Below are 18,131 nucleotides of genomic sequence, written 5' to 3'. Positions count from 1 at the left end.
AAATTAAAGTGCTTTTTATTATTAAGGGGGCGTAAAAGTAAATACTAGTATAAAATAACCTAATAATTTAAATAATCTTTTATTTATAAAAAAGCCATACCCTAGCAAATACTTAAACTATAGCTATATTAAATATTTTAAGTAATATTACTAGTTACCTAATAAAAAATAAAAAAATACCTTTATAATAGTAGCCACTAAACAAGACAAATAATATAAAAAATATAAAACCTTAAAGCTTTACATGGTATAAGCTTTAAAAATTTATATAAAATAAAAAAAATATACCATGGGCCTAGGTAATTTAAATAAAAATAAAAAATAAAAATAAAAAATAATAATATATAAGGGTTTTTATTAACTTTAAAATAAAAGTAAATTTTATAAACTAGCGCTAGGTAAAGTCCTACCTAATATAAAATAAAAGGTTAGCTTATAAAGTACGCGTAGTTAATAACTATATAATAATATTTTATAAAAAATATATACTTATAGTTTATGCTAAAAATTTTACGTGTAATATATAATATTATTAATAAAATTTTAAAGCTATTAATATTAATAATTATAATATAATTTTAGGGTTCTTGTGGCTGCTAGCCATAATACTTATTTTAAATTAATAAACTAGTAATTAAATATATAGTTAAAAAGTAAAGTATAATCCTAAATATTTATAGTATATAATAATAATATAAGAATATATTATAAAAATTACTACAAAAGTTAAAGTACTTTTAATATAAATTTTTAAGTAAAAAAACCATGTTATAATACACCTTAATAAGGTAAAAATTAAAAAATCTTACTACTTAAATAATACTATAAATATATAGATATATTTTTTAAAGCAAAAGCAAATATTTTTATATTTTATTAATTTTATAATTATATAATTAAATTATAATCTAGTGCTAAGCCTTTAAGTAATTATATTTACTTATTATTTTTAAAAAAGCTTAAGGTTTTACGCGAATATATTAAAAAAGCCCTTAAAAAAATTAAATATATTTATTAAAAAGCCCTGCGGGAGCTTTAATATTATTTATATTAAAAAAATAACAGCCTATATTTTTATATAAACTACCAAGGCCTAAATACTTTTATAATTAAAAATATATACCTACTACTACTACTTAATGCAACCCTTAATTATTTAAAAATAAAAAGAAAATTTTATAGCTTAATTTACAAGACATGTATTATAAACTCTAAATTTATAAAAAAAAATAAATAAAAAATAGTGTTTAAAACATAATTTAAACTTTATAAATATTAAATTATGCTATTTAGGCTAGTAAATATATTAATAATATTTTAATTTTATATAAACCACGCCCTAGCTAGGCTAATTAATATAATTTATATTATTTATTTAAATAATATTATTATTTTCTTAAAAAATAAAAAAAATATAAATAATATATATAAATAATTCTTAAGAGGCTACATAACTTTAAGCTATATATAAAAGTTAGTAAATACTTATTTTATATTAAAAAGATTAACTTCTTAGGCTTTATTATAACTACTAATAAAATTAAAATAAAACTAAAAAAAGTTTAAACCATTATAAAGTGGCTAATACTAAAAAATATAAAAAAAAGTAGTATTTTTCTTAGGATTTTATAGCTTTTATTAAAGGTTTATTAAAAATTATAGCCAAGTTATGGCAGCGCTATTTAACCTTATAAAACTTAATATAATTATAAAATACTTATTAAAAAAAGGCCCTAAAGGCATTTAATATATTATATTTTAAATTTATAAAATAACTATTATTATAATACTTTAACCTAAAATTATATATATAATTATAAATTAATGCCTTAGGGTATGCTATAGCTAAAGTATTATTTTAATTAATAAAAAATATATAATAATATTTAATTACCTTTTAGTTTTATAAATTAAATAATATAAAAACCTAGTATAAAACCTATAACTTTAAAATACTTATAATTATAAAATATTTTTAAGTTTAAAAACACTACCTCAAGGGTAGTAAATTTTTTATTAAGGTATTTATAAATTATAATAATTTATAATAATTTATAATAACCAAGGACCTAACACAAAAATAAGTATAATAAGCTAAAAATTTATAGCTTTTAATTTTATTATTAAGCACTATTTAGGGGCAAAAAACCTAGTAAATATTTTAAGTAAAAAAGCAAATTATATTTTTTTAAAAAAAAGCTATAAGTAGGATAATTCTTTATAAATTATAAGAGTAACTAAATAATTAATTACTATTATACCTAAAGTTTAAATCATGGCTTAATATATAAGCTACTATGGTAAATAAGGACCTATATATAAATAAATTATAATTAAATATTATAAAACTACTTTAGATAGCCCAAGAATATAATAAAAAGTTTTAAAAAATAAAAAATAACCTTATAAATCTAAACTATAAAAAAACCTTAAATATTAAAAAATAATAAATACTAGCCTATTATACTTTAAAAACTAAGTTTACATGCTAAAATTAGTAGTATTATATAAAAAAATTATAAAAGTAAATTATAATAAGCCCTAAGATAGGTATTAAGGTATTAATATAACTATTATAAATATTTTTTAAAGGTATTATTAGCTAAATATAACCAAGTATATTAAAAAATATATTAAAAAATATAATAATTATTAATAAATTATGGTTTATAGGTATAAGCTATATAAATTACTAAAATTATTAAGCTTATTAAGGGCACTTATAAAATAAATTAGTATAAATTTTATTACTAGTTTATTATTTATAAAATATAATAAGCGTGTATATAATACTATTTTAGTAGTAATTAAAATATATACTAAATTTATATAATATATCCCATACTTAAAAAATATTAATATAAAATAACTTGTAAATACCCTTATAAATAATATTTTTTACTTTATTAATATACTAAAAAACATAATTAGTAACTATAAAAGTCTTTTTACTAGTATATTTTAGGTTATACTAAGCCACTATGTAGGTGTAAAATAAAAACTATTTATTATATATTACCTATAAATAAATAGCTAAATTAAAAAATAAAACCAAGTTTTTAAATACTACCTTCGCGCTTATATTAACTAGCACTAAAATAATTAATTATAATAAATTAAAATAATATAATTTATAAATAATAATATGTATAAGTAATTTATAAATTATATATTTATTAAAGCTTTTATAAATTTAAAAATAACTATATATATTAATATTAAAGGGCCTAACCATGTATTAAAAATTAAACTTTAAAAAATTATAAAGTTTAAGAAAATCCGCGCGAATTTAAAAAAATAACTATAAAAGTTAAAAAAGGCTATAATAGTTTAATAAAATAAAAAGTATAAGAAAATAAGCTTTAAAATTAATAACCATGTTATACTTTATATAAAAAATATTAAGTTAATAAAACTAAATTATAAATTAAATAAAATACTTATTAGCCTGTTTTTAATAATTATAAAATAAAAAAAATAGTTTTATAAGCTACTACTCCTATTAAATATATAATAATTATATAATATTTTTTATATTATACTTTTAAAACCTTACCGCGGTAGCCTATTTTAAGCGCTAAATATTAGCCTTATACTAGTAAATAATAAAAAAAATACTTTATTAAAAAAATTCTTAATATTTATAAATCCAAGAGCAAGGTATAATATCTTATAAAATAATAAAAATAAAATAACGTAAAAAATAATACATAAAAATTAAAAATTTATATAGCCAAAACTACAGCACTTAAACATTTTAAAAAAACCTATAAAAATAAATTATATAAAGTAAAATAACACTAAATATAAATACCTATATTTATAACCTACGGGCACTTATAAAAAAATATATTATTTTTATTAATTAACAGCGCCCGCAGGGCCTTTTAATAATAAAAAAATAAAAATAAAAATAATAAATAATAAAAAACTTAAATAAGTAGCTAAGCCGCGCGGCGCGCAGTACCTAATATATATAAAATAAAAACTAAGCTTATAAGGGTGCTAATACTAATACCTAGTATAAAAGTAACCCTAATAAAAATTCTTAAAAGTGTTAAAATGTAATAAACCCCGTACTAAAAGTAATAAAAATTTATAAAAAAAATTAGTAATATAATATAGTATAAATTAAAATATATAAATATATACTTAGCAGCCAAGGTTATATTAATATAAAAAAATTATATATATTAAAGCAGCGCTAAAAAGTAGTTTAAAAACTAAAGTAAAAATTATTATAATAAATTAATAAACTAAAATATAATACTACTACAGGAAAGAAATAACTTATATAATAAATTATTATTTTTATTAAGGGGGGTATTAATTTATAAAATAAAGTTAAACATGGGTATAACTATAAGGCCTATTATACTATATATAGCCCTTTTATAAAACTTAAATATATTTATGGATAGCTTTGCTCGCGGATAGCTAAGTTAGCTTTTAAGTACTAACTAAGTATATATTAAAAATATTTAGCCTTTATAAGGCTAGAGATTTAAACCTTAGTATTAATTTTAATATTTTTATTTTTTTTTTAAAAATTACTATTTATAAACCTTTTTTTAAATATATTATACCTTATTATATTATTTATAAATTTTTAAGGCCAAGAACCTTATAATTTTAATATTTATTAATATATTTAATTTATTAAAAATAACTTATACTTATACTATAAGTTATTTAAGTATCCTTGCGGTAACTAAAAATAACCTTTTATAAAATTATTTAAAAAAAAAAACTTATTTACCCCTTACAAGTAAACCTATTTATAGTTATAAAGAAAATTTAAAAAATAGTAATTTAAATTTTAATATATTTTTATAAAAAAAAATAATAGCTAAAACTATTTGCAGGTAACTAAAAAAATACTTATTTATTTAAAAAACTTAGTTTAAATAAACTACGCCTATAAGCCACGCGAATTAAAAAAGCTAAAAAAGTAAAATAGTTTATTTATAAAATTTATAAAAAGCTTTTAAAAAAGTAATTTATTAATAAATTTTATAAGTAATTTTATTTCCCTTTATAAAAAAAAACTGCTTATCTTATAGCTGCCTAGTAAAAAAAATAGTATAAAATTATTACTTATAGTAACTACTATGCCTTTATAAAAAAATATATTTAAAAAAGTAAATAGCTTTTTATAAAAAAAGGTGTTAAAGTTTATAGTACTTTATTTAAATTTAGTTTTATAAAAATAATAGGCTATAAAGGTAAAAATTTTAAAATATTTAACCTAAAATACTTTTTATAAGTTTTTTTTAAACAACTAAAAAACCCTGCGGACTAACTATATATAATATAAAGTAAGATATTATATATAATTTTTAATAAAAGTAAGTTAAATTATATATACTTGTAATAATAAAGGAAGTAATAATTAAAATTAAGTAATTAAAAAAGTAAAATAAATATAATTTTTTTATAAATATTTTTGAAATTTTACTTATTTATAATAAAGTAAAAGGTTTATAAATAACTATATTTTTTTAAAAATGCTTTTAAAACTAGTTTTTTTAGATACTAAACTTTAACTAAACCTTTTTCTCCCACAAGGTGTATTAAGCATTAATTTAAAGTTTATAAAAATTTTTTTTATAAAATAAATATAAAAAGTTTTTATAAAAAATAAATAATTATAAGGTAAAAAGCCCGCCTTTATAAAATAAAAATAAAAATAAAAGCTTTAGTATTATTATTACAAGAAAATTAAATATATTAAACTAAAATACCTAAAGCTTATAAAAAAGGCAAAAAAAAATAAAAAATAAAAAGTAATATAAAAACCTTATGGTAATAGTAGCTATTACTAGTAAATAACCTTAGCTAAATATAAATTAAGTTATTATAAAATAATTATTTTTATTTATAAAAATTATATTACCTAGTAAAGTAGCCATAAATTATAAGGCTTTTATAAATTATAAAAATACTATAAATATAGTGTTTTTACTTTTTATAAAATAAGTAAAATAAGAAATTTTATTATACTAGATTTTTATATAAGCTATTAATAATAGGTATATGTGAAATAAAGGCATTATAAAAATAAATATATACCTTTAAAATTTATATAAAACTTAAAAAAGTTTTAAGTACTTATAATAATATTATTAAATATAAAGTAAGTAATATTAGGTATGCTATAACTAAAAATTTATAATTTATAAATAGTTTAAATTATAAAAAAATTAACCTTTATAAAGCAGGACTATTATATAAAGGGGGTTTTTATAAAAAAGTTTATTAAGGGCATGTATAAAAAATAAGTTAAGACTTTTTAAATTAATATAATAAAAGTTAAATAAATTATATTAAGTAAGAAATTACTTAACTAGTGCCGGGATTTTATAAGAATATTTTTTAAAAAAAAGTTATAATAGCTCTTACCTTATTATAAAGGGGTTAACTTAAAAATAAAGGTTAAAAATAATAAAAAATTATTATTTAGGTTTTTATATTATTACTCCCCGCAGTAAATAATAGCTATTTATAAGTATATATAAATAATACTTATAAAAAATTAAATTTAAATATTAAAGTTTTTTATAAAGGCGCCTTTACTATATATACTTAAAAAAATAATAAAATTTATATATATATAAACTTTTACAGGCTAAATATTATATTTATAAAAAATTAATATTTTTTACCTTTAATTAATAAAATAATTACAAGGCTAAGTAGTACTAAAATTTATATATAATTAAATTTTTATAATATATATAATTATATTTATATTATAGTTAAAAATAAATAAAAAATAGTATTTTATATAAAGTACAGGTTATTTAAATACTTAATAATATTATTTAAACTTATTAATACACTTATAATATTCCAGGGCTTTATAAATTAAGTATTTTATAATTTATTAAATATTATAGTTAAAATATATATTAATAATATTATTATATTCTTGCAGGACATAAAAAGTTATAAAAAATATATTTATAAAATATTAAAAAACTTTATAAAGCAGGCCTGTATTATAAGTAAAGCAAGTATATATTTATAATATAAAAAATTAACTTTTTAGGGTATATTATTATACTTAATAAAGTTAAAAAAAAAAAAATTACATGTAGTTATAATTTAAAAGTAGCTAATATTAAAAATAGTGCATAATATTCTTATATTTTTAGGCTTTATTAATTAATATTATAAGTTTATTTATGCCTACACGGTAGTAATAGTAGTTTTTATAATTTTTTTTAAAAAATTAAAGGATAGTCCCGCGAGAATAGCTAAAAATAAAGTATTAATTATAATATTAAAAGCTTATAATATAATAAACTTTTTAAAAAAAAGTTTAAAAAAATAGTATATTTAAATTATTTTATAAAGAAATTAGCCACGCAAGTAAAAATAAATATTTTTAAAAGTAGTTTTTATAATATATTAACCTAGTTATATTTTAAAAAAAATATAAAAGCTTATAGCTTTTTTTTTTATAAAAGCTTACCCTAGTAAAATATAATTATATTACTAAAAAGTAAAAGCTTTTAATTATTATAAAATTTTTTTATAAATAAAGGTACTATTTTTAAGATGTGTTATAAAAGGTTAAAATAATTATAAATTATAAAATATTAGTAGTATTTTAGTTACTTATAAAAATGCTTTTATAAATATAAATTTATTAGGCTTAGTTTTTAGCTAGGTTCTAGTTTTAAATTACCTATTATATAAGTAAATTAAACCCTTACAAAAAATTAATTATATATAAAATAATTAATATAAAAAAAATTAAAAAGGTTATGCAAAGTAAGTAAAAAAAAGTTACTTTAATAATTAAGTATTACAAACATGCAAGATACTTATAATAATAAATTTATAAGTACTAAAAGCACTAAAGTGTATATTATATAAAAAAACCTAAGTAATAATAATAAAGTTAAGAATTTATTACCTAAAATTATAAGTAAAGGATTTATTATTACTACTATTAAAAATAAAGGGGCAGAGAAGAGTTACTAAATTAAAATAGGTAATAAATAATTAAGCCATGCATAGCTAGCAGATATTAAGATTATAAACTATAATACTTTATTTAAAATAAAGGTGCCTTATAAAAAGGTAAAAAGGCTTTATAAAAAAATTCTAGTTTTATTTTAAGTTATTTTTATTTTTTTTATTTTTAAAGTTAAAATTAGCTTTAAATTTTTTAGCCTTTAAGGCCTTATTATACTTTAATATAAACTTTATATAAATTACTACTATATTCACGGTAATAAAAGTTTTTAAGGGGTGTTTTACCTTTTTTAAATATAAATAAATATTTTTATTATATATTTTAGTAAAAATTTACACCTTAAATTTTAAATTATTAAAGTACTAGTTTAACTTTATAAAGCAAAGTTTTTAGAAAGTAATATTTTAAGTACTTTATTATTTAATTAAAAGTTACTAGGTAATATAATAACCCTAGTTTATAATTAAATTAACCCACATACGCATAAATTTTTTAAAATTTACTTAAGTTAGGTTATTATTTTAAAGTTTAGCTTAACCTTTTTAATAATTATAGGTATTTTTTAGAGCTTTTTAAATAATAAATATAATTTTTTTATTATTTATTTAAAATTATTTAAGGGTATTATAAAAGCAATTTTTTAAATTTTTAAACTAGATTTTAAGCTTTGTTATATCCCTTTTTTTAATAACTTAATTTTTTTAAACTTAATTTTAGGCTTTTAAAAAGCTTTTTTTATAGCAAAGCTTATAATTTTTTATAGCTTTTTAATACCTTTTTTTATATATTTAAAACCTTTAAACCCTTTAAAGCTAAATTTATTAGCACTAGGTTTTAAAGGCAAAGTGGCTTTAAAATAATAACTTAAATTATTTAAGCTTGGCTTTAAACTAAATTTAAAAAAATTACTAAGGTTAAATTTTTTAAAGCTTATTAAAAATATTAATATAAAAATTAGCGCGGAGGTTAATAAAAATTAATATAAAAATTAATAATTTAATAATATTTTAGCTTTAGGTTATAGGGGTAACTTTTCCTTATTTTTTTAAAAAAATATCCTAATTTTAACATATAATATTAATTATATTAGGGTTAAAAAAATAAACAAGCTAGGTATTATAACCCTAGGCCGCTCCCCCTTTAAAATAGCTTTAATTATAATAAATTTTAACTTAATAAGTTATAATAATAATATAAAAAAATAGGGTAAAAAATATATCTTACCCTATACTTTATTAAGCTAGTAAACTAAATTATTTAAGTTGGGTTTTTTTAACTATTTTTAATAGTAATAAAACTCTTAAGCATAAATAAAAAACGCTTTTTTAGCTATTTAAGTCTAGGTTTTAAAAACCTTAATTAAAACACCTGCGAACCGCCTTTGCTTATTTTTTATTAGCGGTCCTTTGCTAGGAACCTAATAAATTAAAATATTTTATAATTATTATTTAAGTAATAAGTTAAACAGGTTTTAAAATATATTTTTATATTTAGCTTTTAATTATTTAATTTTTTAATATTATTTACTTAATATAATTTTATAAATAATAATTTTTTTAAAAAGTTTCTTTAAATTGCGCTGTTACTATTATAACTAGTTTTTTAATAATTTTTTTAAAAAATTATAAGAGCATTAAAGTTTATTTAGCATGGGATTATTAGTTACTTAATAAATTAAATAAGGGTATAATATATTTATTAGTTAGCTTTAGCTATTATAACTTATTAACATGCCTTTTTAATTTAGGCATGAATTTATTAATATTCTTTTATAACATTCTTATTTTTATAATTTTTTTTACTAAAATTATATTTAATACCGCCTGTATTTTTTTAATTATTTTTTAATTTTTTTACTTTCTTGCCCTTAAGCAGGCACTTTATATTTTAATATCTTTTATATAATTTAGGATTTAATAATAAGAATGCCTTTAAAATCCTTTAATTAAAAATTTATAAATTTTTTTAAGCATGTTAGGTAATTATTAAATTAAAAATTATAATTATTTTTTAAAGTATTATTTACTAGCCCCTGGGATTATGTTTATTACCTAGCTATTATATAAAATAAGATTTTTTTTAAAAAAAAAGTAATTAAAATTATAAGGCGTGTTTATACATTATATTAAGTTTAAAAAATATAAATTATTATAATAAAAAAGTATTATATATTTATAATAAAAACTAATTACTGATTTTTTAAGTTAAAATTTTAAGTTAAACTTAATATTTTAAATATTATATAACTAATTATTATTTTAACACGCGGTTAAATTAGTACTAAAGTTTTTTTATTAAGTGGCCTTTAGCTGCTAGATTGCGTTATTATAACACTGCGCAATTGCAGCACCATAGCAGTGATAATAAATATTTAATTACATACCTAATAAGTACTATATACCACGTGTAAATACATATTTAAATAAAATATTTAAATAATATTTTAAAATGGTTTTTATAAAAATCTATTAACTTTTTATAAAATAATTAGGTTAATTATTTATTTTTTATAAAGTTTACATATAGTAACTTATGGTAGGTATTTATTTATAGTATATTATTTTATATAATATATAAAATAAATCCTAGAGTTATTATACTTAACTTAAAATTAAAAAATAAAGTATTTTATAAGGTATTAAATTAAGTAAAGTATTTATAAAAAAAATTAAAATCTTATATAAAAAAGTATTAAAAATACTTAAGTAGCGCAGGCACGCCACTTTAATAAAAAAAAATAAAAAAAAAACTTTTATAAAAGGTAACTATATTTAGGTTAGTAATACTAACTAGTTATATATAAAATTAAATTAAAAGCTAAACTAGTTATAAGCTAGTTTATATAAAGTAATAAAATAAATTAAGTAAAATATTTATTATATAGCTTTATTACTAGGTTTTTATATATATAATGTTTATTATATATTTATGCTCCGCAAATATATAAAAAAAAAGTAAATACTTATAAATATTATAAAGCAAGATTTATAAATAAAAACTAGGCTAAGTATTATATAAAAATAATATTAGGTTTAAGAAAAAAATCCTAAGTAGCTTTATATAAAATAATTAAAGTATAATAAGGTAATAAAAAAGCTAGTTAGGGGTTTAAGGCACTTATAAGTATATAAAAAATATATAATAAAAAAATAAAAATAAAATAAAATAAAATAAGATAAAATAAAATAAAATAAAATAAAATAAAATAAAATAAAATAAAATAAAATAAAATAGAATAAAATAAAATAAAATAAAATAAAATAAAATAGAATAAAATAAAATAAAATAAAATAAAATAAAATAAAATAAAATAAAATAAAATAAAATAAAATAAAATAAAATAAAATAAAATAAAATAAAATAANAATAAAATAAAATAAAATAAAATAAAATAAAATAAAATAAAATAAAATAAAATAAAATAAAATAAAATAAAATAAAATAAAATAAAATAAAATAACTTTTATAAAATTAAAAAACTAACCTAATAGCATTATTTTTTATAAACCTAATTATTAACCACCTATAAACTAATAATATTCTTTATAAATTACTAACCATACGCGTGTAATTTATTATATACAAGAAATAAAGCTTATTATTTTTAAGGTAAAAGCTTTAAAAATAATACTAGGTGGTTATTTATACTTTTTAAATTAATAATACTTAGGCTAGGCTAAGTCCTATGCAACAAAGTAAAATATTAAATAATATAAGTAATTATTATATTTTTAGCCTATTTCCCTAAAAGTATATTTTATAAAGGGAGGATAACCACCAGCGCTTTTTTAAAAAAAATATTTATAATACTTATAGCCTTGTTGTGAAAACCTTGAGTAGGCTAACCAGGTATAAAACAAAGTACTAAGAGGGCTATTTAATAAGGGATTAATATTAAATTTTAAGGCCTAGAATATATAAAAACTAATTTTTAGCTAATTATTTTTTACTAGGGTGTTAGCCTTAAATATACTATTAAAATAATAGTAATATTATTATTATATAATAAGTTAATATTATTATAACTTTTATTTTATTAGCTTTTTTATTTTATTAGGGCTTAATATCCGTGGGTGTAATAACTTAGCCCTTTTTAATTAAAATTAACCTAATTTTTAAATAGCTTTAATTTTTATAATAAACATATCTTGCTGTTATTTTAGGTTAGTTTTATGTTTAATTATTTAGTTTTTTTATTTAAAATAATTTATTATTAAATGCGGGGTTGTCTTAAGGCTTAAAATAATATTTTTTTATTAATATTTTACTTTTAAATAGCTTTGCTTTTAGTGGCTAAGATAGCTATTTTAATAAATAATAAAAGTTTTAAGTTATTCTTTATTAATTTAAGCATTAATAAATTATAAATAAGTAGTATTTTATAAATAATAAAAAGGTTAATATAATTATTATAGTGCTGTGTTATTAGTATTATATAAATAGTTAAATATAAAAAAATAAATTTTTATTTGCTTTCTAATTTTTTTTTTAACTTTTTTAATTTTCCTATCTTATTTTTTTAATTCCCCTATTTTATTTCGTATAGCCTAATATCTTATTTCCCTGTTATTTTATTAACTATTTAATATTATAGCTTTTATAATAAGATTTAAAATTTATTTTCCCCCTTTATAAAAAACTATTAATAGTGCTACTAAAAGCACGAAAGGAAATAGCAAAGGTTCCTTTAATAATTTAAAGGAAAAGGGCAAGCAAAAGGCTAGCAGCTTTAATAATAATAAAAAAAAGTTTAAAAAGGGGAAAAAGGCCAGTAAAATATATTAAATTTTATTATATATACTTATTTATTTAGTTATATTATAGTGCTTAATATATTTTTAGTTTATATTAAAGGCTAGTAATTTAAATAATAAAAATATTTTATTTTAATTTAGTTATAAGTTTCATACTATTATATTAATTTTTTATAAAACTTATTTTTACTATAATAAGGTTTGCAAGCCGGTAAGTTTTTAATATTTTTTTTTATATTTTATAACTAATTTATTATATTTCTTAGGTTAAAGTAGTAATAATAAGTAATATATATAACTTATAACTTTTAATTAATTATTACCACTTTTTTTACCCGCGAATTAATAATAAAAAAGTCAAGCTTTTTTTAAAAAATAAAAAGGTTTAATCAGGCTAGGAATTTATATTTTAAACTTATTTTATTATAATTTCATTACTAAAGGCCTTTAAAAATATAAAAAAGCTTATTAAAAGGAATTCTCCCTTTTTAGTAAGGTTAAAAAAAACTAATAAAAAGTAAATTTTTGCTATTATACTAAAGTATTATTATGTTATACCTTACTCCCTATTATTTAGCTAATAAATTTTTTTATTATTAATATAAAAAATAATACTAAAATTTTATAATTATACCTTTGCTTTTTTACTAGTAATTTAGGCCATGTTTAATAATTAATTATTAAGTTTTATTTTTAAAAGAAAGTTAAGCTTACCTGCCAGACCTATTTTATTAATACTATGGATTTTAACGCCTAAATAGCTTATATTAAAATAAAGTTTCCTATAGTAATTAAAGGTATTTAGCTAGATTAATTATATATTTAGTTTTAATAATAGTATTTTTTAGTTTTCTTACTTTTTTAAAGCTAGTGTTTTATTTTATTTTTAGTGTTTTTTTAGCGCCTTAGTTATTTATTTTTATTTTTATTTTTAGTTTTATTATGCTAGGTAATAGCTTGGTGGTATTAAAGGCTTATTTTTATAATAATATTTTATTTTTTTTATTACTTTAGCGCCCTTTACTTCCTAGGTTTATAGTTTTTTATAGTTACTTATAGTTTAAGGCTAAAATAGTAATTTTTAAGTAGTATCTTGCCGGGGTTTTTTTTATTTAAGTATGTTAAATATATTTTAGCTTAAAGTTAGGTCTTATTTTTACTTTTAATTAAATAATAAATAATTATTTTATTACGCTTGCCTTTTTTTATATTTTTAAATAAGATTTAGTATATTTATATTCTTAATAAAAACTTATTAATTATATTTTAAAGGCTATTCTTTTTATTTTACTAGGTATAAGTTTTTATTTTTAATAAAGTTATAGCTAATAATATTATTAATCTCTTATTTTTTATTTTTTTTTAAATTAAGTATAATTTTTATATTAATTTTATTATGCCAAGGCTTAAGTAACAAAATATAAAAATATTATATATTTAATAATACTTTTTAGGGAGTAAAAGTTAATATACTATAAAATTAATTTTATTTAGTATTTAAAAAAAATTAACAAACTTAGGCTTAAGTTTTACTAGCATTTTTAAATTTAAATTTTTAATACTAAGTTTAATAAGTTATTTTAGCTTAAACTTTATGTTTTTTCAGCCTTTATTATAGTAGGTTTAATAATATTTTATATTTTTTTTAGTTTTTTTTTATATTTAGCTTAAATTTTTTTAAGTTTTTTAATCCTAGCTAATATAGCTAGTATTTTTATTTATTTAAAATTAACCTTAAATTATGCTATAATTTCCAGGTCTTAGCTATATATAACTTAAAAAGGTAATATTTTAATAATAATATTTTTAGTATTATTATAAGTAAATTATATTATTTTAAATAATATAAGCTAGGCATGGTAATTCTTTATAATAAAATAGCATAAATACTATTTTAAAACCTAGTTAATTTACTTGGTTTATTTATTAATTTAAGGGTGGAAAGTAATTAATAAATATAACTTAATTTTATAATAAAATTATAGCTTTTTTTTAATATTTACTTATAAAAAAAAGTTTTAATTAAATATAATACCTTTAGGCTAGCTATAATTTAAAATTTAATTTTAATAAAAAACTTTAGCTAGCTTATGGGCTTGGATTAATATTAAAATAAAAATAAATTAATATTACTTTATATAATAATTTATTATTATAAAAATAGCATTAATATGTTATTTTTAATATATAATAAGTAGTAGGCTAATAATAAAATTTATATTAATTTTAAAAAAAGGGTAATTTAATTTTAGTAAGGTGGATAATTTTTTATAAGGTTAGTATTAAGGTACCATGGTGTATTAGTATATAAAATATAAATAAATAAAAGTTTTTATTATAGCTTTTATTTTTAGCTAAAAAACTTTTATTTTACTAAAAATTTAATTTTTTATAAACTAAAATATCCTGCTAAAAAATTATTATAATATATTTAAATAATTATAGTTTTAAGCCTTTAATTTAGTAAAATATAGATTTAATTTTAAAAAGCTAGTAATTTACTTTTTATAATTAATTAATTTTTAAAACTTAATTTTTTAGCTTTTTTAACCTAATTTTTTACTTTTAAGGCTTTAATTTACTTTTAAGTTTAATTATTTATAAATTATAATACTAAGAGTAACTTTATTAAATAATTTAATATATAATTAAAGTAAATATTTTTAACTAATATAATATTTTAAATTTAATACTAGGTTAAAACTTAATTTTTTTTACTATTAAATTATATGCCTGTGGTATTATAATCTTTAAAATTAAGATTTAACTTTATTTTATTTTAAAAATAAGAAATTTTTTAAAAATATTAAAGCACTTATTACACTTAATACTTTAAATTTGTAGCGTACGCGCAGCGTATTAAGTTAGAAAGTTGTTAATGCTTCTATCTAGGCTATCTGTGGCTAACTAAGTAGGCTCTGCGTAGCGGTAAAAAATAGTAAAATATGTGGCTATGTAGCCGCTCCGCGGAGCAGTTACAGTGCCTGGGAATAAGAGCTATTAATATTCTTGTTAATGCCTTTAATATAAAACACAAAGTTAATATAAAATATAAAGTGCAAGCTGGCCACAGAAGCCAGGAAAATAAAAATAAATATAATAATTACATAAACTTTGTAGGTGGCTAGCCTTAAAGCACTATTATTAAATAATATAAAACGCGAGCTATTTTTAAAGCACCAAAGTAAAAAAAATATTAAGCGTGTTAATAAAAAATAGTTATAAAAAGTGTAGTACACTAAAAAAACATAAAAAAATAGGGATAATAAGGCAAGGGTATAAAGCGTGGGAGTTTAAAATTACTAGACTAATACTAAAATATAAGCCTAAGCGTAAAAAAAACATAAATAGTAAGAAAATAAAATAAAAATTATATATAAAAATAAAAATATAAAGCGCTAAAGGGTGTAATCCTAATAAAAACACGCAGCAAGGTAAATAGCCTAGGCAAAGCCTTGCTTTTTTAAAATAACTTTTACTTTGCTTAGCAAACCCCAGTCCTAAATTAGTTTATTAAGCATGTTATTATTTTTAAAGAAATAAAGCTTTATTTAAGCTAATATATAATGTTTTTTCTTACTAAATAGCTAGTTTTTATTTATAAATTTAGGTATTTTATAAATTAAATACTTAAAAGGCTCGCCCTAAGGGTGCTTAAAATTACACTTTTATTATAATTTAAACTTTAGGTATTTATAAAGTCCTTATAATCCCACGGGCTAATTTTTAAATTACTTAGGTAGGTTATTAATAAAAATTACTATATAAAAATATTTAGTAGTAAACTATATAACTTTTATGCTATAATTAACCTAGTTAATTTATTTTTTTTTTACTTACTATAAAAAAGTTTTTATGTTTATTAAATAGCGGCTAATAATTAATAAAAGCTTTTACTTATTTAATTACTTGTTCTTGTTTTTATTATTTTTAAGAAAAGTAAATATTTTATAAAGTTTATTAAAAAAAGCTTTGTTTTTTTTAAAATAAGTTTACTTTTTTTTTTCTTAATTTTTCTTGGCCGCTTTTATTTTTAGTGTTTTAATTTATTTATTAAGGCTAGGGATAATAACTTTTTATAATTACTTAATTTTTTTAGGGATTTTTACTATATATAGTAGCTTATTTCTTCTAGTTTATAAGTTTTTTAAAAAAATATACTTAATATACTTGTTTATTTTGCCCTTGCAAACCATAATTTCTTGCTAGTTAAAGATATAAAACACTTTTTTATATTTATTATTAAGCTTTAAGCTATAATTAACCATATTTTATTTATTAACCTACTTTATATACTAGTTTTTAAAGGCAGATCTCCTGTAATCCTTGGGTAGTAAATCCTTATACTTATTAAAAAGGTAGGGAAATAAATATTTAAGCTTTTATTTATATATATTAGTATAAAAGTTAACTATCTTATTTAAAAACTTCTTAACTTTTTTAATAAAATATAGTGTGTAATTTTTAGCTAGCTAGTATAATAACTATAATTAGCTTAGCTTACTTATATAATTATTATATAAAATAATCTTACCCTTATTTATTATTATATTGCTTAAACCCTTGTAATATAAATTATAAAAAAAGGGCTTGTTTTATTATTTAAGGGTGGTATTAATATTATTATAGGCCTAAAAGCCTTTTTTAAGCTTATTTATTAGGTATAATTTTAAATCTAGGTATATATAGCTAACTTTAACACCTAGGGCCTTAATAATTTACTAAATAGGTATTATTAATAAACTAGCAGGCAAGGCAAAGTTTAATAAATTAACTATAATAATATTAATACTATAAAAATTATTATAAAAAAAGTAAAATAAAAAAACTTTATATTTTTTACTAGTATTTTACTTAGCCTTACTTTACTCGCGCCTTTGCTTAACAAGCTTTATAAATAATAAGGTATTCTTGCTTTTTTTTTTCCTGCTAGGTTTTTTATAGTTTATATTAGCAAAGGCCATGCTAAAGGTCTTAAAGTTTATTATAGTAAATAAATTAAATAATATATTAAAATTTAAGTAAATTACTAATTATAATAAAGGCCCGAGAATAGGTTTTATAAAAATAGTTTTTAAGTAACTAGCAAGCGTTTTTTTTAAAAATAGTAAAGTTTTTTTTTAGCATGTAAAGTATATAATTAGTTTAATACTAAAAAGATATATTATAAAAAGGAGAAAGAAGGGGTAGATAAAAAAAGAAAAAAAAAAGGTAAATAAAAAATCTAAAAAAAGTGGCACAGTAACACAAGAACAAAAAAAATATAAAATAAAAAATTAATAACTAAATAAAATAAATATAATAAAATAAGTATAATAAGTATAAAACATTCCTGCTAGGCTATATCCCTAGTAGCCTTAAATAAATAAACTTTATTAAACTTAAATAAT

The sequence above is a fragment of the Aspergillus mulundensis genome (genome assembly GCF_003369625.1).
Source record: "Aspergillus mulundensis strain DSM 5745 chromosome Unknown scaffold_3, whole genome shotgun sequence".
Classification (NCBI taxonomy): domain Eukaryota; kingdom Fungi; phylum Ascomycota; class Eurotiomycetes; order Eurotiales; family Aspergillaceae; genus Aspergillus; species Aspergillus mulundensis.
This window is presented reverse-complemented; position numbering follows the sequence as displayed.